At 46.0% G+C, this 26,829-nt stretch overlaps 1 protein-coding gene and 1 long non-coding RNA gene across 22 annotated transcripts in view; one reads left to right on the forward strand and one right to left on the reverse strand.

The window, feature by feature from the left end:
• Positions 1 to 26,829, forward strand: part of MGMT (O-6-methylguanine-DNA methyltransferase) — a 298,692-nt gene that overhangs the window by 222,501 nt on the left and 49,362 nt on the right. The gene's annotated exons all lie outside the window — the stretch shown is intronic.
• LOC111557132 overlaps positions 16,863 to 26,829 on the reverse strand; it is a 32,907-nt gene continuing 22,940 nt past the window's right edge. For 4 of the 5 annotated variants that reach the window (XR_006587421.1, XR_006587419.1, XR_006587420.1 and 1 more), the window contains one exon: positions 22,964 to 24,222. This is a non-coding gene — a long non-coding RNA (uncharacterized LOC111557132). Of the gene's footprint in view, positions 18,308 to 18,653; positions 18,936 to 22,963; positions 24,223 to 26,829 lie in introns of those variants that run through there. The other variant, XR_006587418.1, reaches the window with a different exon arrangement.

A 26,829-nucleotide genomic window follows, 5' to 3' on the forward strand; every position in this document is an offset into this window, starting at 1 on the left:
CGCACAGCCGGCGGCGTGGCCTTCCCTTCCCAGAGCCTTGGCCACCTGCCAACGGGCGCCGCAGGCTCCCGTGCGCCCGTGTGCTGCCCGGCCTGGCCTCCCTCTCTGAGCGGGAGCAGGTAGCAGCTGTCGCTTCTGCGTGGACAGGCCGTCAGCGCCGAGCGGGTGGGGCCTCGTGCCCCTGTGTGGGCCGGGAGGCCAACACGTCACCTCCCGTTACCTCGGGCACAAGGCAGAGGCTCCCACCGTTGTTCCGAACAAACGTCTCTCCTGGAAAATACGTCTTCCACTCGATGCGCCAGGAGGCAAACTAGATGTGTGTCGTGAGCCTTAAACTGCATATAAAATGTCATCAAGCCCTCAACACTTCGGGCAGTGGCTCCTTCACGGTAGCATGCGTCACGTCCCGTGTAGGCCCAGTGCCACGCACGAGATTCAGCCACAACTGACCTAAGAGTCACCCGAGGGGCGCCTGGGTGGCTCAGTTAGTTAAGCGTCTGACTCTTGGTCTCCACTCAGGTCTTGGTCTCAGGGTCTTGAGTTCACGCCCACATTAGGCTCCATGCTGGCATGAAAAAGAAAAGTTTCCTTAGAAGCATAACGTTCTTAGTATAAATGAAATGTTACTCGTAAGATGATAAAATTTTAAGTTTTCAAAACTAAGTAGTTCAGATTAATGTGTTTTTGTGGAAAATTGAGTCTGATTAATTTTTGCACTACCATGGAGCACCTGGGTGGCTCAGTTGAGCGTCCGACTTTGGCACAGGCCATGATGTCGCGGTTCGTGGGTTCAAGCCCCCCGTCGGGCTCTGTGCTGACGGCTTGGAGCCTGGAGCCTGCTTTGGATTCTGTCTCCATCTCTCTCTGCCCCTCCCCGCCTCATGCTCTGTCTCTTGCAAAAACAAACATTAAAAAAAAAATTTTAAACCACTCACAACAGGGCACCTGGATGGCTCAGTCGGTTAAGCATCTGACTTTGGCTCAGGTCATGATCTCGCGGTCTGTGAATTCGAGCCCCTCATCGGGCTCTCTGCTGACAGCTCAGAGCCTGGAGCCTGCCTGCTTCGGATTCTGAGTCTCCCTCTCTCTCTGCCCCTCCCCCACTCATGCTCTGTCTCTCTCTCTCTCTCTCTCTCTCTCTCTCTCAAAAATAAACATTAAAAAAAATTTTTAAGAAATTATTAAAATTTTATTATGTGATTAACAATGTGGTATCTATGCCCTTAAAAGAGTCCTCTTCTCGGGATGCCTAGGTGGCTCAGGTGGTTAAGTGTCCGACTTCGGCTCAGGTCATGATCTCACAGTTCGTGAGTTCGAGCCCCGTGTCGGGCTCTGTGCTGACATCTTGGAGGCTGGAGCCTGCTTCAGATTCTGTGTCTCCCTCCCTCTCTGCCCCTCCCCTGCTCATGCCCTGTCTGTCTTTGTCTCTCAAAAATGAATACATTTAAAAAAATTTTAAATGTTTGCACTATCATGTATCTATTTCCCAGACTGTGTGGATTTCTCATGTGCCTTGAGGATTCTAAGGAACAAAAAGATTTGGAAAACTCTTGTTTGGACCAGGATGAAGGCACCCCTTCACTGCCAGACTTTTCAGGATTGGGTATGCCAACCCGAGGGCCTGCATTTCACCAACAGATGCTTTTCTTCTCCAACACATGTGAGCCTCCTGAGTGATTTGGGGACCCACAGAACGTAGGGAAATGCCACCAGTTTCAGTGGGGAGGTGTATAATTGAGAAAACAAATAACATGTTTATAAGATGTGGAAGAGGGCACTTGGGTGGCTCAGTCAGTTGAGGACCCAACTCTTGATTTCAGCTCAGGTCATGATCCCTGGGATTGAGCCCTGTGTCAGGCTCCATGCTGAGTGGGAAGCCTGCTTGGGATTCTCTCCCTTAGGCCCTCTCCCCTACTTGTGCGTTCTCTCTCCCTCTCCCTTTCTCTCTCCACCCCCCGTCTCTGAAATAAAATTTAAAAATTAAAATAAATAAATTGTGCAAGAGTGCAGCCCAGTGAACATCGACCGTGTTGAATGTGCTTCTGGAGTGTAGACGGGTTCTGCAGTGGTGTCTTTATGTTGGTAACCTGGTCAGTACACAAATCCACCCCCTTCCCGGGCTTCATCCTTTAAGGAGAGACTTTATGTTTTCAACATTCATGCGTCAAGGACTTACAACCATCTGACATTAGCTGATGCCATTGAAACAAAAAATTGGTCCGAGAACACAAACCTAATACCTTCCTTGGAGAGTTACAGTCAGGGCATTGTGTTTACCTGACAATATGTCATGTTTATAGTTCTAAGAAGGACTCCTACAGACTTTGTGGGAATACAAAAGTGTCTCAAAATTAAAAATAATTTTTCCAAAATTACTGCTAACTGAACAGATCATTCCACCTCCATTATGCCATTCTGATCGCCTAGTGTGTAGAGGCTAGAAAATGCGTGTGATCTGGAGAGGACGGCAGGCAGGGACTGCATCTGGGGCTGCGTCCAGTTCAGTAGCAAACAAGCGTGGCATTTCATAGACCCTGTACGTTCTCCTCATTCGTATCCTATCGATTTGTGACAGTGATTACATGCTATTGTAGCACAGGGAAGAGGGTTTTTACCCGACTCTATGACTTGTAGACTTTCTGGGAATTTTCATTAAAGTCAGTGAATTGTACAAGCCGAGACAAACGCGTTGGAGCTGACTGGTGCATAGGGCAGCCTGGGCTTAGACTGTGTTTCTCAGGCATAGTTTGGGGATCCAGTGGCAGAGACAGTGGTCGTGTTGGAATAAAGCCTCCCTCCGGGGCTGCGGAACTTGGATGAAAGGGGAATCCGCACAGAAGAAGCTGGATACGGACGCTTAGGAGGAAGTGTCCTAAGCGTCCATATCCCGACACATCCGGGCACCGAGAGGAAGGAGGGTATGCTGTGTCTTGGGACCTCCTCCTTCCTCACAGAAGGCTTCACCTGTCCTGGCTGCCTTGGGGTTTAGATAGCCACTCGTAGAGGTGTGTTCGGGGGTCTGTCTGTCCCAGTCCGCAGGGTGGGGCGGGATGCCTGCACCCTGGCCTTCTGGTCCTCCCTGGGGCCTTCCAGAGTGACTGCTTGCAGGTGCACTGAGGGTGATCCGCACAGCTGTGCCCTGCCCATTAACCCTGGGGACGCCAGGATGTTTTCTTGCAGAGTCAGAAATATTTCCTTCAGGAGCTGGGTAAGGCTCTGGCTTTTCTGGGATGCAGACTCTCATTTTTAGGGTTGGCTCCTTCTCCGCAGCCTTGCAGGGGACCGGGATCTTCTGCTCAGGGCTGGCGTGGCCCAGGAAGACCTATTTGTTGTGGTGGTTTTGACTGTTGAATTTTTCTGAGCTTATTTTGTGTTTACAGACGCCTCTTACAAATAATTCCCAACTCAGCCTGATTTGGGGCCTTTCTCCTACAAGCTCACAGGCTCCCCTCCTGCATCCTGTCCCAGAGGGCACGTATCCACCTTCTGGGAACATGATGTGTGCCTTTCTCTGGATCAGGGACTCTGTCCTTCTCTCTACCTGGATCTCTCGGTCCCTCAAGAACGTCTTCACACTTGCCCCTCATGACCTTCTCTGACCTCTGCCAGCTCCTCTAGAAACCTAGCTGCCTTCTCCCTGCTTCCGTGGCCTGTGCCCCCAGTGCCCTTACCACAGGGACACCCGTCTTTCCCACCTGCTGCCACCGTCGGAGGCTTGCTTCCTGAGGGACCGGGTCAATAAATCACTGGTTGCCGAGTGGTGCTGGTGATGCCATTTGGTGCGCAGGCTTCATCCTGCATTTCCACGGAAAATGCCAGACCCTGCCCTGCACCTTCCCCTGCTTCCTCTGCCCTTACCTGATGCTGGCATGTGTGTGTGTCCCCTCCTGTCTAGATGATAGCCCCTCAAAGATGGCATTTTTATCAGGCTGGCCTCTGGCTGCATAGCAGTGTTTACTTCAGACATTCACCCAACCAAGGCATCTTAAATACATGAGTTCGTGATGTGGGTTACATTTTAAATAACATGATGATGTGTGGCACATGTCATTCTTAAGTAAAGTTTCCCCTGGTGTGCATCAAAAGCATTCACTGTCTACCGTCTCCCAGAGATGAAGCCTCCAGCAGGGATGCCCAGGGTTCCCTGAGAGCATCTGCTGAAAGGCCGCACAGCTGACCATTCAGCTCCGAGAGATACTGCCCATCTTGAAAATTGGCCCAGGATGAGAAAATTCCAGAAGGATCAATAATATGTATTCCTTTTTAAAATTGTGTTCCTAAACTTCTGCTTTGCAGAAGACCCTATAAAAGGGGGATGGTAGGTAAGACCAGGACCAAAGACTTGCAGATCCCATACCCGACAAGAGGTTTGTGTTCCTAACGTATAAGGTCCCGTTGGAACTCAACGATAAGAAAATAACATTCCAGTTGGAAAACGGGCAGAAGAATCGCATACTCTACCAAAGAGGACAGAAGTTTGGCAATAAGCCCAAGAAAAGATGATCCCCAGCAGCCAGTAGGGAAATGCAAGGTGATGTCACAGTGAGACACCGCTGACGCCCAGCAGCCACTGTGGAAACGACGTGGTGGCTGCTTATGAAGTTAACCTATAGCGTCCGTGCACGCCCAGCGGCGACACTGCTGCTCAGACGTCCTCGAAAAACGGAAATTCGTGTCCACGCAAAAGCTGTGCCCAGATGTTCACAGCCCCAGGTCGGGAACGACCCAAATGTGTTTCCAAAGGTGAATGGATAACGGGGGCCCATTTTCAATGAATACTTCCCAACAAAAATCAGGGACTCGTGGACACATGACACAACCTGGAAGTGTCTAAAGGGCCTTGTGCTGAGTGAAGGAAGCCAGCCCAGGAAGGTGTGGTTTTCGTTGTATGACACTCTTGAGATGACAAACGTGTAACGATGAAGAGCAGGTCAGCAGTGGTCAGGTACCGACCGGCCAGGGGTACCGTGGGACTGTAGAGGGAGGTCCGTGTGTGACAGAACAGGGCTGTGTCCTGCTTTGTAAAGCATACGTTAAACCTGGTGACATCGAGTCAGATTTGTAGGTTAGTTGCCAGTGTTGCACCAATGTCAGCTTCCTGGTTTTGAGAATGTACTGTGATTCCTAAAAGGGTCTCGTGGAAGAAAGCGGGGTAAAAGGTGCATGGAAGCTGTGTCCACTCTTTTTGCAATGTCTTATGAATCTTCATTTTTTTTTCGAAATAAAGTTTTAAAAAATCTGTTCCTACTCCATACCAGTTAAAAAAACAACAACAACAAAAGAAAAAACAATAGAGAGTGGGAGAGAGTGGGCACGTTGCCGGCTTTGCTGCTGTGCATTCGAGAAAAACAGCTTCGTGTAAGAATGCAGGCGTAGGGGGTGGATCCACTCGTGGAAGGAAAGTAAATCCCAAGCTAAAAGACGATTTCCCCCCCACGATTTAGGGAAGAAAGGAAACTCTTAGGCTAGAAAAAAAAGTGTGCTGAACACGATACCGCTCATTGCTTACTCTTTGATTAGCCTCATTACCTTGTGTTTTAATGACTTAAAAAACAGATCCAGAGCAGCCAGAGAGAAAAATGTCCAAGCGAGTTTCAGGCTTTCCCACGCGACAACTTTTAACAGCGTGCAGGGAGGAGATATGGAAAACTTCTTCCTGACACTGATCACATTTGAAACTTCATACTTTCTTAATTCAGTCTGTTATTGACAGTAATATATTTTAACTCGAGAATGTGTTCATTCAGTGCATATTGACTTGGCTTGTGAAAACGTCCGCCATACACGCTGACATTGGATTTCCTGTCATGGTGACTTAGACGTCAGGACAGCAGTGAGTGATTCCTGCCAGTCAAGGAACTTTCACTGGAGCCCCACTTGAATGGTAATAATCTGCTCCTGTAATTGCTGTGGAAAAGGAAAACCCTCTAGAGATTTTACATCTAATCATTTATTTATAAATCTGTAGATGGCAGTCTACAGAATACGCATCGGGGGTCAACTTTGTGCTCAAAACAGTTGCCTGATGTTTACATTTCACAGTGTATTTTTTTTACCAATACCTCCAGCCCCCGTGATCACAAAAGGACCCCGGCTTGCTGGTACTGCTCTGCGCCTCATCCCATGTTCCAGCCACTTCATTACAGATGCCTCTGCAGAGGCCGGTCCCCTCTGTATTAGCTGAAATATGCATGTTTTTCCATCTCATTAATTCAGTCTACATACAATTAATTTTTGCCTATTAATAAACCCCTTGGTGTTAGTGACAGCTATCTAAACCACTTCACCTAGTGTGGAAGAGAAAAGTGTACTTGCAAATTTCCACCCCTCGTCTGCATTTTTATTGTCGTATTTGTGGGTTGGCGGGTGTTGGTGCATAAATCAAGCATTGCCAGGGAATGTAAGCCTGCTGAAGAACCCGGTCTTGGCCCAGCTGATGGGGAAGTCTGAAATATTAATTAGCTCCACTTGTGTTTGGGGTAGATGGAGACAGAGAAGCCGTCCCAGCTTGTTCGGGTCTCAGGCCACAAGGAGATTTATCGGAGCCTTAGATAAGTCAACTTTCTTTTTTTTTTTTTTTTTTTAATCTAAATTCTCAACTAATTTGGATACCCCTCAAAGGACATCTTTTCTGTGTGTTCAAATCTCGTAAGTTCTCTTTTTAAAAAAAAGGCCTCTAAATACAGAGAGATGATTGTGTGTTTGATGGTTCTTCCTACCAATAACGTCAAAGGGAAATGCCGAAAATGAGAGTAGATCTTTGCAATTGAAAGGAGGCACCACCTCCTTTGAACACTCATGTGGGGAAGCAGGAAGTCTCTCCCACTCCCCGCCGGCCCCACCCAAGGTCTTGGTTTTGCCGTCTTCTGATTTACCTTTGTGAGGTCTTTGCCACAAACAAATCACCAGCCAGGAGGAAATGCATTCCTACCCAGGTGTTAAGAATTCTTAGATTTCTTGGGGTGCCTGGGTGACTCAGTCGGTTGAGCATCCAACTCTTGTTTCGTCTCAGGTCATGGTCTCACAGTTAATGAGTTCAAGCCCCACATCGGACTCTGCACTGACAGTGTGGAGCCTGCTTGGGATTCTTTCTCTCCCTCTCTCTCCGTCTGCCCTTCTGGCTCACACGTGCGCTCTCCCTTTCTCTCTGCCCTTCTCACTCGTGTGCGCTCTCTCAAAATAAATAACTTAAAAAATTTTTAAAGAACTCTTAAGTTTCTTGCATGGATTTGGAAAAAGTGCAGTCACCATGCACAGCAGTAGTCTCTTAGGGGATGCAGCCGCTGGCCTCTTAGAAGTTGCTGCAGTGACTGAGTCCTTTCTGAGGGTCTGCATCTCGGATATGAAGCCGGATAGAGTTCATGGCAGGCCTGAGCAGCAGATGAAACTGTCCATAGAAGGGCTTTAGAGCGCCTGTCCTGTCCACAGGGCTGATGTCACGTGAACGTTTCTGGATCGTTTGGTGAGGAGATTTAGCCAGTGTCGCTGGTCAGCTATGTTGGAAGCAGGTGCTTCGTTGAAAGATGGATAAACATTCAATTTGCTGATTTTTAAACAGGCCATATGTATCAAGTTTCTCAATTGTGATGATTAACAAGAATATCTTAGCAAGAATATTTCATAGGAACGTGTAACAGCTTGAATGAGACTCTCCATTTGGATACTGTTCACAGATACAGAAATCTCACTGCCATGTGCTGAAGCTTCCTGCCCAGCTGTGAACAGCCTTGCCGGCTGCCCATGTGAGCTCTTGGAAGGGCCAGTCCTGTCCTCACAGTCCTTGTTTAACACCTTAGAATGCCTTCCCACGCTCTGGGGGTGAAGAGGAGACCTGCCCCCTAAGCCTGCCCGCCCCTGTCTCCCTCAGACCTGCAGCCTTCTTCCCTTGCCGCCCGCAGGGCCGGATCCTTCCCCGGGGGCCCTCCTCCATCCAACACTTGGCTTTTCCACGGCTACACGGTGTAACACAGGAGTTCAGTAGCTCATGCAGTGAGCGATTGGTTAATACTAAGTACAGTTGACCCTTGAGCAATGGGGGTTGGGGCACTGACCCCCCACACAGTTGAAAATTCACATTTAACTTTTGACCCCCCCCCAAACTTAACTATTAATAGCCTACTGTTAACTGGAAGCCTTACCAGTGACCTGAACAGTCGATTTACTTGTTTTGTGTGTTACATGAGCCATGTACGGTATTCTTACGGTGAAGTCAGCTGGAGAAAACACCGATAAGCAAATCATAAGGAATATGTGTTTACGGGACCATAGTGCATCGAGCAAAGTCTCCGTACACGTGGACACACACACTGACACTGCATTGCTCGAGAATCAGCTGTCCGATCAGAACACTGAGTATCAAATTCCTGACTGCCTTGAGCTTCTCCAGAGCAAGTCCTATCAATGATAGCTGATCATTTCATGAAGTCTAATGAAGACACCATGAGTTGGCTTTGGAGTTGAGTAAGTCAGCCTCTGAGAAAGTGAGGTATCTGCCACTTTTGTGAAGAATTGTCTGCATGCACGGATCTTATTTTGGCCTGGTTTCTAGATAATTGAGGAAGTTTCTATTTCTGTTATCTCTGCACCACAGTAGTTAATTATCCCCTAGTTCTGAGGACCGGCCAGTGAACCTCTTCCTCCCCTTGCCCTTGATTATTCGTAAGTTTAAGACCGTGCCCAGTGGCAGCTGCTCACCACCATCCGTCATCCAGTTCATGCTACTTTTTAATGTCAATTATAAAGAAAATTGCTCCTCTGGCTTCAGAAGTTTATTTAAATTTCTTCTGAGAAAATTGGTGGCTTTTCAGACTTCATGTGGAAAGCAGTAGAAACAGGCAGACATTGGGAGACACTGGTGTCTGGTGGATAGACGAACAGAAGCACATTCTCCTCAAAATGAAAGTTCTTTTTTGCTGCTGTTTAGAGACTCAGAAAAAAATAAAAATACAAAGCAGCTTTAAATCCCCTTCCAAGGTGCCATCCAGATAGGCCTGCAGGGTGATTCTGTGTGAACAGGGAAGAAGACAGCAAGCCTTATCTTGGTTATTAGGGGCCCTGCCTGTCCTGAGTGATGTTCTCTCTCTGCCTGGCATGCATGAGGTACCCCGAGCCAGTCCTAGCTCAGGACACCGAAGAAGAGAGCTTAAATACCGAGGAGGAGCGCTGAGGGAGAAGGAGAAAGTGCCCGTGCCCTGGCCGCCAAGCTGATGCTGGCATCTTAGTACCATGGATGTGGACGGAGCCAAGGGCATCCCCCTCAGGACCGGTCCCCTGAGAACACAAGGACAACCTGTCCTCAGGGTGCATCCTCCCGCCCTTGCCTGGCAGAGCGGGTGGAGGAAGAGGTGGGCTGTATCTTCCCCATCCTTGCATCCCTTAGAAGCTTCTGTAGCGTGCCATGCATGGTACATACTGAGCAGGTGTTTATGTGCAGAAGAGGCACGCCACCATGCCCTTTCAGGTCCACGGGGGACAAAACTCATGTGTGCTTCCCCTGTCCTTGGGGCACAGAGGACTGTACTGAATATCAGCCCCTCAGAACATTTCTCATTTCCTGGAAGCTCGGCATGCAGTTTTTAAGTATTACATAGTTTGGGGTGTGGGGTGTATTTTTAGGAAGAAACATGTGTTTCTTTTTGATCCTTTGTTTCTTAAAATGTTCGGTGGAGTCGCACATTTCTAGTATGTGTATTTTATGTTACTGTTTTCCCGTAAAATATTTAATTGAAAATGGCAACTGGGATAGTTTGAGGTTTTTCCAAGCTTAGGCGTTCAGCTGCAGACCCAGCTCCTGCCAGAGTTTCTGGTTTGGTTCCTGGAAATAGGAGTTCGTTTTCTGAGTCACATACATAGTGATTAGTGGGGAGACGTTCAGTTTTCCTAAAGTAGGAGTGAAGGAAGCATGGGTACCAAAAAGGGGACAGTAGCCTGGGAGTCGTGAATGTTTGTTTTCAAGTCTGACTTCTGTTTAATTTTTGTAAGTGTTTTAAAGAAGAAAGCCTGGTGGAGCAGATCGTTTATTTAACACGAGCAAACACCCCTTTTCTGTACTCTTTCGGTCTTTTTTCCCGGGTGGTTACGCCGGCTCTTTTGAAGACATCGTACACCAGGCAGAGGGCCATTTCTGTTGGAAGAGTTGAGAAGATCCTTGGCTGAGCTTGTATTAGTCACACTCTGATCGGCAGGGCTAAGAGCTGACAAGTTCACTCTCCGTTGCCTTGTGCTGTGTGACTTCAGATCTGTGGTGTCTCAGGGATTTCAGCGCTGGGCCAGCGATGCCCAGAAGAGGAGAGGAGGTGATGGGCTGTGGTAAATGTGAAACTGCATAAGGCCTGACATGATTGCTCATAGAGTATATAAATGGAGAAATACCGTCCCTAAAATAAGGTAGTTCATCCAGGTAGTTCTTAAGTCCACGCAAGTCCGTTGAATCTTGGACTCTGGGTGGAACCAAAGCTGGAAATCCTGAAATCCCCTCCTGTGCCTCGGATCTGGTTCAGAAACCTATTCCTTAGATGTTTCAAGTTTTGATCAAAACTGACCTGCGGTCGAAGCAGTCTGTAACTGTGGAAGTTTGTAGCTGGTGTTTGTATGTATCTTAACCCATTTAAGAAGTTCAATTATTAAGCCCTTCAGAGAACGCATGACGAGGTTGATAGAAAACAAAATCTTAGGAGTACAATGAGGCAGCAGAATACATCAAACTATTTTCACTTATTACCATTCACTGGCCATCGTGAGCCCTTCACCAAAGGCAGTGAAGTGTCCATTGCTTCAAATGAAAGAGATGCCTGAAGGCACGGGCCGTGCTTGTGGAAGCCGGCAGACTGGTCCATGTGAACAGGGCTAAGTATGTGGGGGTGGAGGGTAAGAACACTTGGAGGCACTTGGGGTGATGGGATGTGGGGTGTGGGTGACCTGCAACCACGGGAGTGCTGGAGCAGCACCAACCATGGGGCCTGCTCCGTGGGCTGAGGTCAGCCTGGGGAGGGGGGGAGCGTCAGGGGTGGGGGAGGGGCAGGCACAGTGCAGGATGGCAAAGGACCGTGGCCAGATTGGCTGGAGCTCGCGGTCCCTTGGGGGTGACCCTGCATCGAGGCCAGACTGGGGGTTCTGACTATAACACCAGACAGAACTTGGATATGACTCCGTGTGCATGATGAGAAGTCAGGAAAGGCTTGTGAGCAGGATGGTGACCTGGACCAGGCAGGATTTTCAGAAGCTTTACCTGGTCTGGGCAGGTTCTTCACATGGGAAAGGAGTGTGGCCAGGATGGTTCAGAGGCTCTGGTGGTTGTGCAGGATGCGGGTGCAAACCTCTGCATAGGCCACAAAGGGGAAAGGGGAGGAGAGACCTCACAAAGCCAAACCCAGCAGTATCCCCAGGGGTAGGGGAGCATGTGGTGTAGGAGTCAAGGGGAGACCAGCAGCTGGGGCAGCTTTCCGAGAGAAACCAGAATCTAGATTCTCACCCCGTATCTTGTGATCTGTGCACATAGAGTTCCTGGCACAATGCCCAGTGCGTAGCGAGTGCTCAGTAAATACCAGTGCCGTGATTGACGTCATTTATTCATTCGGTACCGCCCAAACCGGGTGGCTCAGATTGATGTGGGTTGATGTGGTCGGATGTAGAATCCGGCTTACATTCAGATTTGGAGAAGCATTTGGATCTGGGAGCATCACAGGTGAGAGTACCAGAGTGGAGTGACAGGAAATCAGCAGTGAAGGGAACCATCTGGAGAGACCAGGCCCACAACCTTCTGTACAGGACTAGATACTAAACACCTTGTAGACCAGACCACCTCTGCCACCATTACTCGGCTCTGCCATCATGCATGTAAACAAATGTGCATGGTTGGGTTCCAGTAAAACTTTGTTTACAAAAATAGCTGGTGGGCCAGGTTTGGCCCATCGAGGCATGAGGACCGTGAAGATAGTGAAAATCTTGGGGGGCGGGGGTGTTGCAGGTGGGCACCGGGGTGGTGCAGTCAGTCAAGCGCCCAACTCTTGGTTTTAGCTCAGGTCATGATCTCATGGTTTCATGGGTTCCAGCCCCGTAGGGCTCTGTGCCAGCAGCATGGACCCTGCTTGGGATGTGCTCTCTCCCCCTGTCTCTCTGCTCCTCCCCTGCTTGTGCTGTCTTTGTCTCTCTCAAAATAAATAAACTTTTAAAAAACAAAAAAGAGCTTAGAAAAAAGGAAATCCTGTGTGGGGACAAATGTGGCACACCGACGGTTTAAAAGGCTGGATGGTGTTGGCAAGGAGATGCTGTTGGCACAGCTGTGGAGTTGGCCCAGCAAGAGCTTGGGGCCTGAGCTAAGGGGCCGAGGAGGAAGGAGGAGGAAGAAACTCGCAGGTACATTCTGAGCATGAAAATGGCCCAGAAGGACAAACCAGGAAGTCACTTTGTGTATAAATGCACACAGCCTCTCCTGGGAGAGCTCTGGGGACCCCAGATTCCCATCCATCCTCAGCATGGGCAGTGATGGGCGCTGTGATAAACTGTCTGGGGTGAAAGGGCTCTCTGGCAAAGCCGGGCAGGGCAGAAGCAAGTTACGTCCCGGTGTCTGTACACAAAAATGAGTAAATATTCACAACGCAATATTAACACACCAGCGAAAAACCAAGTTGCCTATAGGATTCTAGTTTCTGATGGATTATTTTTGTACCTGCACCTGTCACGTGGTCTCCTAAGCGTGAACAAACCTGAGACAGTAAGAGAGCCAGAACAGATGTGAACACAGTCTTTTTTTTTTTAATGTGGTAGCATTTTTTATTTTAAGGTGAGACTAAGGCTATTAATTCTTCCCATTTTTATTTAGTCTTACTATAATTTCTTCTCACTTGCATCCTGAGCAACTACAGAACCTTGCTAAATAAGTCTTGCATAAAGAGAGGATGTAACTTGTTAGGAAGCAGTAATTTCAATCCATTTGTTCCATTTTTATAGCACTAAATAATACCTTTTAAGCCTCCTATCGGGATGAGGGTAAGAATGCCAGATAAAATGCAGGATGCCCAATTAAATTTGTGTTTCAGATAAACAATGAATCATTTTTTTAGTGTAAGTATTATGAAAAATTGCGTTGATTTGAAATTCAAATTTAACTAGGTGACCTGTATTTTTCATTTCTCAACTCGAGTATAGTTGAGACACAGCATTACATTAGTTTTAGGCGTACCACAGGGTGGTTCGACATCTCGGTACCTGAATCCGCGCTCACAACAGCGTAGATCGCCTCTGTCACCATACGACACCATCCCCGGGCCACTGACTGTATTTTCTGTGCTGTACCTTTTATTCCCACGACTTACTTGGTACCTGGAAGCTGGTACCTCCCCTTTGCCCATTTTGTCTGAGCGCCCACCCGTCTGGCAACCATCAGTTTGTTCTCGGTGGTTTTAGGTCTGATTCCACTTTTGTTTATTCGTTTGTTTTGTTTTGTTTTAGGTTCTACATGTGAGTGAAATCATATGGTATTTGTCTTTCTCAGTCTGGCTTCACTTAGCATAATACCTTCCAGGCCCATCCATGTTGATGCAAATGGCAGATCTCCTATTTCTATGATTAATATTCCTTTGTATGTATATACCGCATCCTCTTTATCCATTCATCTGCAGATGGCCATTTCGATTGCTTCAGTGTCTTGGCTATCGGAAATAATGTTGCAGCAAGTATGGGGAGGTGCATATATCTTTTCAGATTAGTGTTTTCATTTACCCCATAGTGGTGTTCCTGGATCATATGGTAGTTCTATTTTTAATCTTTTGAGGAACCTCTATTCTGTCTTTCACAGTGGCTGCACCAGCTTGCATTCCCACCAACAGTGCAGGAGGGTTCCTCTTTCTCCACACCCTCACTAACACTTGTTGTTTCCTGTGTTTTTGATTCGAGCTATTCTGACAGGCGTGAGGTGGCATCTCTTTGTGGTTTTGATTTGCATGTTCTTGATGGGCCTCTTCTCACGTGTCTCTGCCCATTTTTTAATCAGATTGCTTTAGCGTTGCGTTGTATTAGTCCTTTATACATTTTGGATACTAACCCCTTATCAGATATGCCATTTGCAAATGTCTTCTCGCACTCAATAGCTTACCTTTTCGTTTGGTTGATGGTTTCTTTCGCTGTGTGAAAGCTTTTTATTTTGATGTAGTCCCATTAGTTTATTTTTGCTTTTGTTTCCCTTGACTTGGGAGACATAGCTAGGAAAATGTTGCTATGGCTGATGTCAGAGACATTACTGCCTGTGCTCTCTTCTAGGATTGTAATGGTCTCACATCTCACGTGTAGGTCTTTAATTCATTTTTAATTTATTTTTGTGTGTGGTTGTAAGAAAGTGATCCAGTTTCATTCTTTTGCATGTAGCTGCCCAGTTTTCCCAACACCATTTTGTTGAAGAGATTTTTTCCTACTTTTTCCTGTGTATTCTTGCCTTCTTTGTCAAAGATTGACCATACAAGCATGGGCATACTTCTGAGCTCTCTGTTCTGTTCCATTGATCTGTGTGTCTCTTTTTGTGCCAGTACCATACTGTTTTGATGACTACAGCTTTGTAGTATATCTTGCAGTCTGGAGTTACGATACCTCCAGCTTTGTTTTTTTTTTTTTTTTTTTCCTCAAGATTGCTATAGCTATTTGGGACATTTTGTGGTTCCAAATAAATTTTAGGATTCTAGTTCTATGAAAAATGCCATTGATATTTTGATAGGGATTACATTGAATCTGTAGATTGCTTTGGTTAGTATGGATGTTTTAACAAGATTCTTCCCTTCTGTGAGCATAGAATATATTTACATTTGTGTCATCGTCAGTGTGTTATGGTTTTTAGAGTACAGGTCCTTCACCTCCGTGGTTAAGTTTACTTCTAAGTATTTTATTATTATTGGTTCAGTTGTAAATGGAATTGTTTTTTTAATTTCTCTTCCTGCTACTTAGTCATTAGTGTAAAGAAACGCTGCCAATTTCCATATGTTAATTTTGTATCCTGCAGCTTTACTGAATTCATTTATTGTAATAGTTTTTTGGTGGAGTCTTAATGGTTTTCTACGTATAGTATCATGTCATCTGCAAATAGCGGAAGTTTAACTTCTTCCTTACCAGTGTGGATGCCTTTCATTCTTTTCTCTTGTCTGATTGCTGTGCTGGGGCTTCTAGTACTGTGCTGAATAAAAGTGGCAAGAGGAGACATCCTTCTCTTGTTCCTAATCTTAGAGGAAAAGCTCTCAGTCTTTCACCATTGAGGATGATGTTAGCTGTGGACTTTTATCATGGATAGAAGATGGTTATACTGAGGCATGTTCCCTCTAAATCCACTTTGTTGAGAGTTTTTTTCTGCATCTGTTGAGATGATCATATGATTTTTATCCTTCGTTTGTTGATGTGGTATATATCACATTAATTGATTTGCAAATATTGAACCATCCTCGTATCCCTGGAATAAATCCCACTTGATCATGGTGAGTCAGCTGTTTAAAGTATTGTTAAATGGAGCTTACTAATATTTTGTTGAGGATTTTTCTGTTTGTGTTCATCAGAGATATTGGCTTGTAGTTTGTGTGTTTGTGTGTGGCATCTTTATCTGGTTTGGGTGTCAGGATAACACTGGCCTCACTGAATGTATTTGGATGCTTTCCTTCCTCCCCTTCATTTTGGAATAGTTTGAGGAGAGTAGGTATTACCTCTTCTGTAAGTGTTTGGTAAAATTCACCTGTGAATCCGTCTGGTCCTGGACTTTTATTTTTTGGTAGTTTTATAATTAACAATTCAATTTCATAAGTAGTAACTGGTCAGTTCAGATTTGTATTCCTTATTGATTTAGTTTTGGAAGATTATAACGTCTCTAAGAATTTATCCATTTATTATAGGCTGTCCAGTGTTGGCATATAATTTTTCATAACATTCTATTATAATTCTTTGTATCTCTGTAGTGTCTGTTCTCTTTCATTTCTGATTTTATTAATTTGAGTCCTTTCTCTTTTCTTTTTTTGATGAGTCTAAGGGTTTATCAATTTTGTTTATCTTTTCAAAGAACCATTTCTTGATTTTCTTCTATTGTTTTTTGTCTCTGTGTCATTTATTTCTGCTCTGCTCTTTATTGTTTCCTTCCTTCTGCTCACCTTGGGCTTTGTTCTTTTTTAGTTACTTTAGTTGTAGGTTTAAGTTGTTTGAGCTTTTTCTTGTTTCTGGAGGTAGACTTGTATCATTATCTACCTCCCTCCTGGACCTGCTTTTCCTGTGTCCCAAAGATTATGTACTGTTGTATTTTCATTTTCATTTGTCTCCGTGTGTTTTTTATCTGATTTCATTATTGACCTATTGGTTGTTTGGTAGCATGTTGTTTGGCCTCCACATGTTTGTGTTTTTCCAGTTGTTGTTTTTGTCTGTATGTGATTGATTTCTAGTTGTATGTCATTGTGGCTAGAAAAGATGCATGCATGGTATGATTTCCATCTTCTTGAATTTATTGAGGCTTGTTTTGTGACCTAGCATACGTTCTATTCTGGAGAATGTTTTCGTGTGTACTTGAAATGAGGAGAATGTTTCATGTGTACTTGAATGTAGTTGGAACATTCTGTATATTTCTGAGCATCTGGTCCAATGTGTCATTTAAAAAGACACTGTTTCTTGGGGCACCTGGATGGCTCAGTCAGTTAAGTGTCCGACTTTGGCTCAGGTCATGATCTCACAGTTCACAAGTTCGAGCCCCGCATCAGGCCCTGTGCTGACTACTCAGAGTCTAGAGCTGCTTCAGATTCTGTCTCCCTCTCTCTCTGCCCCTCCCCTGCTTGCACGCTCTCATGCACTCCTCTCTCTCTCTGTCAAGAATAAATAAACATCAAAAAAAAAAAATAAAGACACTGTTTCTTTATTGATCCTGTTTGATGATCTAGCCATTGATGTAAATGGAGTGTTAAAGTCCCCTTCCTTCTATTATTGTGTTACCATCCATTTCTTCCTCTGTCAGTTATTATTGGCTTTATGTATTTAGGTGTTCCAATGTTGGGTGCATAGATATTTAAAATTGTTAGATCTCCTTGTTTGATCCCTTTATCATTATGTAATACCCTTCTTGGTGTCTTGTTACCATCTTTGTTTTAAAGTCTATTTTGTCTGATACAAGTATTGCTACCCTGGCTTTTTTTCACTCCCATGTGCATGATAAATGTTTTTCCATCTCTTCACTTTCAGTCTGTATGTATCTTTAGGGCCAAGCTTAGTCTCTCATAGACAGCATATACATGGGTCTTATTTTTCAATCCACCTCTCCCAACCCCTGTGTCTTTTAATTAGAGCATTTAGGCCATTTACATTTAAAGTAATGACCAATAGGTATGTACTTATTGCCATTTTGTTAATTGTTTTCTGGTTGATTTTGTTGTTCTTCCCTCTTGCTTTCTTCTCTTGATCTCTTTTTTTGTGATTGATGAGTCTCTGTCATGTTTGGCTTTCTTTCTATTTTTTGTGCGTCTGTTATAGGTTTGGGATTTGCTGTTAGCATGAGGTTCATATATAACATCCTAAGTATATAGCAATTTATGTTAAGTTGATGGTCATTTAATGAACACACAGTCTTAACCTGGGCTCCTCAAGAGGAGTCTGAATTTCCAAGCACCTATGAGTTCTGTGAGATTTCAGAATTTATGTTTACATTGCAATTAGAATCTTTAAGAATAAACATTCCACTATATATGAAGGTTAAATGCCTCTTCTGTAGAATTAATTCCCCAGGGGGAGATGTTTCCACAAACAAGACTTTACTTTTTCAAGTTACTGTTTGTTTCAAACTCTTGAGTATTTGAGAATCCTTAGAAAAGAAAAGGATCCCCTAATTATTCAGGCCTGAGACTCCAGCTAAAGCGGAGGACTTAAATTCAGAATGGAGCCAACTTGAGAGGCCTCCAAGCCTCCGCAGGCATGCTGTTGTGGATGCAGAGAAGGACACCTGTACTGAGCAAGGCTTAGTTCTGGGAGGGAGCTAGCAATTTGCGACCAGAGAACAGGAGAGAGACCAGAACATTAACAATTCTGTTGTATTTGTGGTTGGCACAATGATGCAGCCCGGAGGCCCATTGTCTAGCCTTGGGGATTGGGTGACACTACGTGGGGCAGCAGAGAGGAAACAGGCTCTCCCCTCAAGCTCCCACCAGAAATGGTCTCAGCAGGGTCTTGTCTCTTTGTCCCCCTCTGCTCTTCTCAAGCTCAGGGTGGAGGCGTTCAGGGGTCACATCAAGGCTTAGGGCTCTGAAGTGCCACCCCGGCTCGAGAGGCTTTATTTGCAGGGCCCCTTCTCTCATCCTGGCAGTCAGAACACCTGTAAATAAATGCTGCTTTGTTTTTGCTGGAAAACCCTGTGACGCCCCCTTCTCTCTTCCCCTGGGAGGGCTGTGAACCGGGTCCAGGCGTGGAGCTTACGGTCCACAGACCCGCCTGCCTGCAAGTGTGACAGCCTCCCAGAGGGCTGTATTGATTTTTTTAAGAGGAGGAAAAAGGCATATAAAATTGGACTTTCCAGCCTTCTTTGAGTAGAAAGTGGTGCTTCCTAAAGGGAATTTTAATTGGCTGGCTTTGCAGCTAAAATGCTTTCTGCCCCTTTCTTTCTCCTCTCACCCTGCCTCCGTTCATCCTGTTAGACACCCCCTAAGCCCGTTTGCTTTTACTTCCTGCTCTTGAACATAAGTGGGTACTTCATTGGCGGACTTCTGATTGGGAGACCTCGGGTGTTGCTAAGTTGGAGCGCCCTGGAAGGAAGGCAGAAGATGCTGGGGTAGCAGCCAGCTCGCAGAACGAGGGGGGCGGGAAGTGGCATCTGCTCTTTGCTGCTCAGAGTGAATCATCCTTCAAATTGAAAATCTTGATTTCTGGTGCCAGTGACAATACTTGTTGAAGAAGTACAAATGTTTTCTGCTGCTTGTCATCTACTTCTTGCAAATATTAGTACTCTGGAAAAAAGATTTATTTTAATAATGTGAGTTTTAGGTTTTTTTTTTCTGTAGTTAACATTGTTTTATTACCCTATATCCTTGCCAGAAAGCGCATTTTAAGAGTTTCGATTCAAAATTAAATATGACCTCAGTGTTTTAAAATACAATTACATTAACTGTCCATTTAATAGTTGCTTAAGATTTTTTTGGCCACTAATGTATAGTCAATATACTTGTCTGATATTAAACGCAGGGTTTTCAGCTCTGCTCACCAGCTAACGTGTTCCAGCTGCAACAATAAATAGGAGAAGCGAAGGCTTTCTGAGAAAGTGAGCTACGGAAAGTTGTTGCCAGAGGAAACTGCAGTGCTGTCTTCCATCATAAGCGACACTTTTCTTTAAAAACTCCATTGTGTTTGAAAATAGGGAACTATCTATTATTTAGAACTGTACAGACCAATTTACAAGACAGGTAATTTAGTGGCAGGATTATTTATTAATGAGCCCAGTACACAAGTTAATGGGACTAAACCCTGTGGAGGTCAGTCTTCCTATAACACATGCCTTTTGGAGAGAAAAGAGGTGGTGTCTTCAGAACATTGAGTTATTATTTTAGTATTTAAATTAAGACACCTTCCCTTGCTAAGATGCGATTTTTTTTTTTCTGAATTACATCACAACAAAGTCATCTAGATGCTGTATGGAGATCAATTTTGTCAACCATATTAGGGGTGGGTATGTTTTAGTCCTGTTAGTACCTAAGGCGTGAGAACCTGGAGAAGGGGCAGTGGCTTCCCAGGCTCAGGCACGTGCCGCCTTCCCCGCCACATGCTTTGTCTCTGGGATGCTCCGCCCCACTGCTCACCAGACCTTCCAGAATTCCCAGTCACCGTGGCAGGGGCACTCATGTTTCTGCTTCCCGGAAGTGGGTTTCCTTCTTATGCCTGTATTCCCCCAGAATTGATCAGAAGGCAGTGACTGCAGGGGGTCTGCTGGTGTCCCCTGCATGTCATGGGTTGGGGGGGTGCACAGAGTTCTCCCCACGAGGACCCTCTTCCCTCTTTCTCTGGTGACCTGATGAGCTGCTCTTGGGAGACTGAAAAACCTCACAGAGAAAGGAGGGGCAGCACAGGTGGCCTTCCTCGCATGTGTGCAGTTGCTGGAATTCAACACCTATCAGTAGTCAAGGAATGAAGTATTTGCTGTTGAATTTCATTTTTCTTGTGTTTCATCTCGTTATACAGTTGATTGCCTTATAGCAGGAGTGGGGAATGCCGTGAAGAAAACCCACTTAGTTTTGTGTCTTCAAATCTGAAACACTTCCAGGTTTTGACTGTGGGGTCCTATCAAAGTAAGCAGAATTGGAAGTGATGCCCAGTCCCTGGGCTTTAACAAACTTTGTTACTCAGCATTCTGCTACAAAATCTGAAAAGGCAGAGAAATGTAGCTCTCGCTGTTTAGAAAATCTTTGTGGGTTTTTCTTCCCTCCCCCCCCCCACCCCCGGGGAATGTTTTCGGCAAATTATTCATTGGAAAAACGAAACACGAACTGCAGGTGTTTCACAGCGTGTGTGCCGTGGTGGCCGTGTTCTCACCGTTGCGTCTTGTCCACCCACTCGTTCAGCAGGGAGATCCTGAGCACCAGCACTGTACCAGATCGGACCCCAGGGCTGGGAGGCAGAGTTGGGATCAGCTCCAGGACAACTCGTGGCTCTTCAGCCAAAGACCTCGAGCAGCCTTTGTGGGGAGCCCACCCATCTGACTTCTTCATGCAGCCTAGACTGACATCTGCCCATTGCAAACCAGCCTGCCCTGCTGGTTTGCCAAGCCACATAAGAACCATAACGTGGCTTTTATCACCCTGGTCCTTGCTTCCAGAGGGTTGAGTGTAGGGAAGATGATGAGCCTGGGACATTCTAAGGCCTAGGCTGCTTACCTGTATAAAGGAATGTTGTGTGGAATGGTCATCGAGGCATTTAAATGTAAACATGGACTTCCTTTGAGGGTGTAGACCAGTGATGCCCAGCGGGCTGCTCCCAAAGACCCAAGACCCTACAGTGTGGACACTCCGTCCGTCTTCCTGGAAGTGTCTAGTATATAACAGAACTAGATTTAACACTTAGATTCCCATTGTCCTCGAATTGATAGGGCAGTGGGCCAAGGTTGTAATCTTACGGATTAGGGAGAACTCTATAATAAGTTACCTAAACATAAAAGAATAAATCCAAATGCTATATAGGATATATACTCTCAAGAATAGAGCATGTGAACATAAGGACTTTTCCTTAAAAGGGGTGACTACTCATTTCCATTTCAGAGATGATCTGGAATACTGTGACTTCAAGGAGGTGGTCCAGAGGTTAAGGTCTTTGGAATCAGACTTTAATTCAAGTTCCGGTTGCATCCCTCATGCATTGATTAAGTTATTATCACAAGACTTCTGGACTCAGTTTCATCTTCTGGAACATAGAGCTAATATCTCCCTCAGGGGTTATTGGGAGGAATAAATATGGAATAGTTTTTTTTTTTTAATTAAATACCTCACACGTGGTAGGCAGTCAGTAAATAGCAGCTATGAAATTTTATGCAAGTGTTTTCCTTGACTTGTTTCCCTATAGTTGGTCCTCACCTTTATTCAGTGGACCCCTCGTTTCCAAAATGTCATATCATGTAATGGAGGTCTGACAGTGAGATATTCTCTCAACTGGGACTTCTGTATTCAGTTGCCTTGACTCTGGCTGACCTTGAATGTGTTACTGAGAGAGTGGGGTATTAGGTTGCATGGTAGAAAGCCAGTCATCTTGGGGCACCTGGGTGGCTCAGTCGGTTAAGCACCAACTTCGGCTCAGGTCATGATCTCATGATTTGTGAGTTCGAGCCCCACGTCAGGCTCTGTGCTGACAGCTCGGAGCCTGGAGCGTGCTTCAGATTCTGTGTCTCCCTCTCTCTCTGCTCCTTCCCTACTTGTGCTGTCTCTGTCTCTCAAAAAAATAAATAAACATTGAAAGCAAGCAAGCCTGACAGTCAGTCATCTTTGCCCATCTTAACTATGGCCCTGAGAGTTTCCAGTTCTCATGCTACTTTCTTTTTTCTCTTCACAGTTGTGTGTTTTAGGGAGCAAAGGCCCTCTCACTGATGGTTCAGTTCTGTGTCCCTAAAATCTTATATCCCAGAGCAAGCCCTTGTTTGAAACCTATGTCTTTTTCCTTAGGTGTCCTTGCAAAACCTTAATGGCACAGAGCAATGAGTACATGTAATGACCTTCTGCACTATCATTCTGTCGTTTGGGCACAGACATCGATTTTCCTTATCTTGGCATGTGAAGGAAGGAGTCTGATTCCTCTCTGTGTCTCCTGAGCCTGCAGTGGCACACACCCTCGGCAGAGCGGAGCAAGGCCACACAGAGTCTTTGAGGGCACTGGAAGGGGCACCTGTAGAGAGTGTGCGGGTTGGCTCAGCAGAGAGAGACCAGACTGTGGAGGACACTCAGAACAGGTGGCTGCTGCCCTGGGCCACGTGCATTATAAAGTCAGCCTGGCGGATGCTTGCGGTTGACCAGATGCCCCATTATGAAATCTCCACGTGAATGTGAGGCTTCTATAATTTTCGTCTGTGGACCAATTCATTATTTGTCCCTTCTTCACCGGGAGTGTAGAGAATTACTGAATAATGCAAAGTTACCTAACCCTAAAGATCCTGTGGGGGGGGGGGGGGGGGGAAGTGCCCATAAGGGAGTACCAATAATTTGATGAGACCGGTGGAAATGACTCTTTAAAAATTGTGTATTTTTATGGGTATTTTTCAACAAACGTACTAAATTTATTCTTGACAATTGTAATCTACCTACCTAACAATTTGATGAGAACTCTTTATTCCTCTTTCATGTTAGCTGTTCCTTTTTTAAACTATTTCATTGCTACTGTATAAACATTTTATTTATAGGCAGCTAAATTAAGCTGGGAAAGAGGAGTCTACCTCTGGTGTGTGAAATGTGGGAAAGCGCTTTGTTCCCTGCTTCAGTGGCAAAAAGCAAATGCAACATAGACATAAGGCTATTTGAACTCTTTATTTGCCACATTTACAATATTAATAACAGCGTTTCCAGAAGTTGTCACATCAAGTAAAAGATCTTCATTCCAGGCTGTCTTTTGGGGCCAAATTGAGACTGGATGCATGCATTTAATAAATTGTAGTCTCAAGTAGTCATTTTTGTAAATAATTAGTTTCAGTGAAAGAATAAGTTAGCATATTGTATGCATCTAATGTTGCAAATGTACATACAGCAAACTTTGCTATTAATCAACAGTCAAGCACCGCAAGTGGGGTCTCATACATAATGAATTGTGCTTAAGCCTCATGGGTTTCTTGATAGAAAAATAAAAGAAAACACAAGTGTAGTAAGCTTTTGAATAAAATTTAACTAGATTGCTCTGCATCCTGTAATTGTTTTGGAATCATTAGGGACCTGATAATTCATCCGTAGTTTTGGGGTGTTTTTATCTTCATCTGTCAGATAGGAGAGATTTTAATGGTATGTTAAAGTGTTGATAAAATACCGTTTTCCTTTTAACAATTTGAACGTTTAGGGGAGAAAGTAAATAGGCTTTTTTAAGGCATTCTAGTCTGCCAAGTGTACTCTTTAAATTGTGTTTTAAAAATGTTTTATTGCTTATGCATTTAAGAATCATTTACAAAAGGGGAAAAAAAGTATGTAGTTCTTATGACACGTACCCTGTACGAGGAGAGTTGAAAATTTACATAGAATTTTCTGGTTGGGGAGAGTGTTTTCAGATACCACCGTAAATTCCTCTGTGGTCGTGTTTAGGTTCTGACATGAATTCGAACCCCAGATTTTGAGGGCGTAGGATGCCCATTAAAAACTGATATCCAGTTTAAGCAACATACCTGTGACCACCCAGAAAGTGAGTAAATTGGGGCCCCGTTAAGTTTTACTGCCTCTTCCTCCTTCTATTGTTGACCTTGGGACGTGAACCATTGGTGGCCTCTGATAGGATCGTAAATGTAGAATTCATTTTGGGGGGTGTGCAATCGTGGGGTGGAAGGCATAAAGGCAAGGAGCAGGATTTATGTCCGTCTTTGTTACGAACCACACAGTAAAAGCTCACCAAGGGTTTGCAGAGCACCTGTCAGTGCGCCAGCCAGCCCCTCCTACAGAGACGGTGGAAATACCGCCTTCCCCACGAAGCCGTCCTCTTCACTTCCGTCTGGACTCGGAGCGGGCTCCCTTCGCCACCGGTTTCCCTCTGTTGTATGGTAGCACGTCTCTTTGTCTCATAGGGAATGATCTGTGAAAACAGAAAGTAAAACCTAGTACGTGAGAGTCAGTCCTTAAGCCCATGTGTTATGAGCAGTAGCAGCCCTTATCCCTGTTAAAATGAACAAATGTGTAAACGTGTCTCCCGTTTGTTATGTAAACGTCAGTATGTTGCTGATACTGCACGTCTGTATTCACTCTTCTCTTTGTCCCTTGACTACATAGTGCTGTTAGGGCAGCAGGAGAAATCCAGGAGCTGGCATCCGGACCGTCAGACGGGTGCCGGGCACACACAGTGCCCGCCAGGAGCCGCGCCGCTGGGTGAGCCCGTCGGTGGGCCTCTGTCCTTTGTCTTTGACTCCGTCCTGCTGTTTGAGACCAGTGTTTCTGAGTACCAGCATCAGCACTCTGATTCCCCCCTTCCTCTTTTCTTCCTAGTTTAGAAGTTGAAATAGTCGCGCAGACTCCCACCATACACACCCTCGTGGTGGTGTTTCCCAACAGCTGCTGGCCACCAGGCCACGTCACGGGGCCATCGCTTGCACTGTCCATTCATTGGAGGGCATCGGGGAGGGAAGGGCTCCTTGGGGGCATCAGGGAAACATGGGGTTGTCCAAAAGGCAGAGTGGAAAGAAAGCTGCTGACGCCAACTCCGTGTTCTACCTCCACATTCTTCCTTCTCCGCCTGCTTGGGCTACAGACACTGCGTTCGTATTCCTGTCAATAAGCCATCGTGCCTAATGGATCCTCGATAATTGCTTGAACGGAATCAAGACGTGAAATTCACTTGGAGTACAGAGTTTAAAATCTTTATTCAGCCTCGGTTTTGCAAAAATCTGTTTCGATGGTAGGTGGCACAATTTGTGTCCCGTCTTCAGTCCTACCACTAGAAGCAAAGCATCAGAGCTTTAACAGGAAGGTATGATTGGATGCGGGGCAAATGCATCAGACACAAGCACAAGAGAGTCTGCTAGAGATCTGTTAATTTAGACCTCATAGTACATTTTCCAGTGATATTTAGCAGCGTGGTTTAAAGTCCCCTCTATGGCAGATTTAAAGTTTTGCTGAAAACGCGTGCCTTCCTGGGACTATGGGGTCTGGCGCTCTACTCTGGAGTCCGCACTGTGTCCTGGAAGCCAGACAAGGGGAGATATGCTTATCTGGCTCGGCTTGGAAAATGTTTCTCATCGTAAGGGTGTCTAAAATGCCATACGTGGCCAAGGCCCTGGACTCCTCCTCCCACAACAAGTTGTACCCGGCATCTGTGTGCCTCCACACAGACTAATCTCTCAGCCTTGCCAACGGACACAACCTGGGTCAACTCCTGCCGAATTCCACATGAACTCCAAGGGCTACGTGTCTTCAGGGCTCTAAGGTCAGAGCTCTTTTCTTGGGTGAGCCTCCAGCGTCACCAGTTAATGTTCCCAAACTGTAAGACTCCGTTTCATCCTGTGAAGACAGAGATGTTGGAAAAGTACTGGGGTCAAAAAGAGAGGTTTCCGAACGCCCAGCAGTCCGCCCCCTGGGTGTAGCTAATGCCGCTAATCAGATGCGAGTAGCTTAGAACTTTTGGCCTGTTTTCTTACATCAAATGGGATTTAAGCCAAGTACATGACATTTTAATGTCTTCGGGAAGTAGAATTCATTCAGAAACGGAGATTTAGTGATTCTTTACTACCGGCAGTCTTGAGGCGCCCCCAGACCTGAATACCCAAATCTCCTGCCAGGCTGGTTGAGTTTTAAAGTATTGAGCGAATTGGTAACAGGGAAGACAGCGGGAGCCGAGCTGTCAGGACGGCTCTGTCAGGTTTCCTCGTGTCGTGCCAGTACTTGACGCAGCCTCAGACCTTGAGCGCGGCTGTCTAGCACCCAGGCCGGCCTGGCGCGCTTCGCCCACTGCAGGCGGTGGGTTGCGGGCTCCGTGGCTGCTGCCCCCCCACCCCCCACCGAGCCCAGGGTGTGTGACCCGGCTGAGGGGGCCACAGCGGATGGGAAGCGCCAACTCGGGCTTCCTGTGTGGCAGATGGACGGCTGGGAACCCCGTCCACTGGGGCCATTTCACGTAAACTTGGTCCACTCCCCTTGTGTCCCCCCTGCCTCTGGTGGGATGCTGCCTCTATCCCCTCACTTTCTAATTGAAATCCGTGTCTGGAAACGCGAGCTTCGTTGCGCGTGGGAAGGGCAGTCCTCCCTTGAAGACCACGTAGGCTCCTGTGTGGAATGCTGTGAAGCGACGGGCCCTCCCTTAATACGTGGCGGTAAAGGCATCACTGCCTGCTCTGTTAAAGACACTTCAGAAGTTCATCCTGGAGCGCCTCACACTTTTTCCGCGTCCTGATTCGGGTTGAAGGACAAACCTGAGATCTGAAATAGTTTAACGCCAGAACGTCCTTCCTCCAAGCCCCAGAAGGGAAGGGGTCGGGGCTGCCTCTTCAAACGGGGCAGGAGTCCGGGAGAACTTCGCATGGGGCTTTCTCTCTCACTGGGGTTCCAGGAGCTTCCCCAGAAGGCCACACACTGTTGTCCTGGGATCGCCAGCAGTTGCCTCTTTCTGGAAGAGACCCTTAAGCCAAACGACACGTGGTTTTATGTTTGCCTGTGGCATGGTGTGCCCGGTGCTGTCCACTGTCCTGCGTGT

This window comes from Felis catus, chromosome D2 (assembly GCF_018350175.1).
Source record: "Felis catus isolate Fca126 chromosome D2, F.catus_Fca126_mat1.0, whole genome shotgun sequence".
NCBI classification, from domain to species: Eukaryota; Metazoa; Chordata; class Mammalia; order Carnivora; family Felidae; genus Felis; species Felis catus.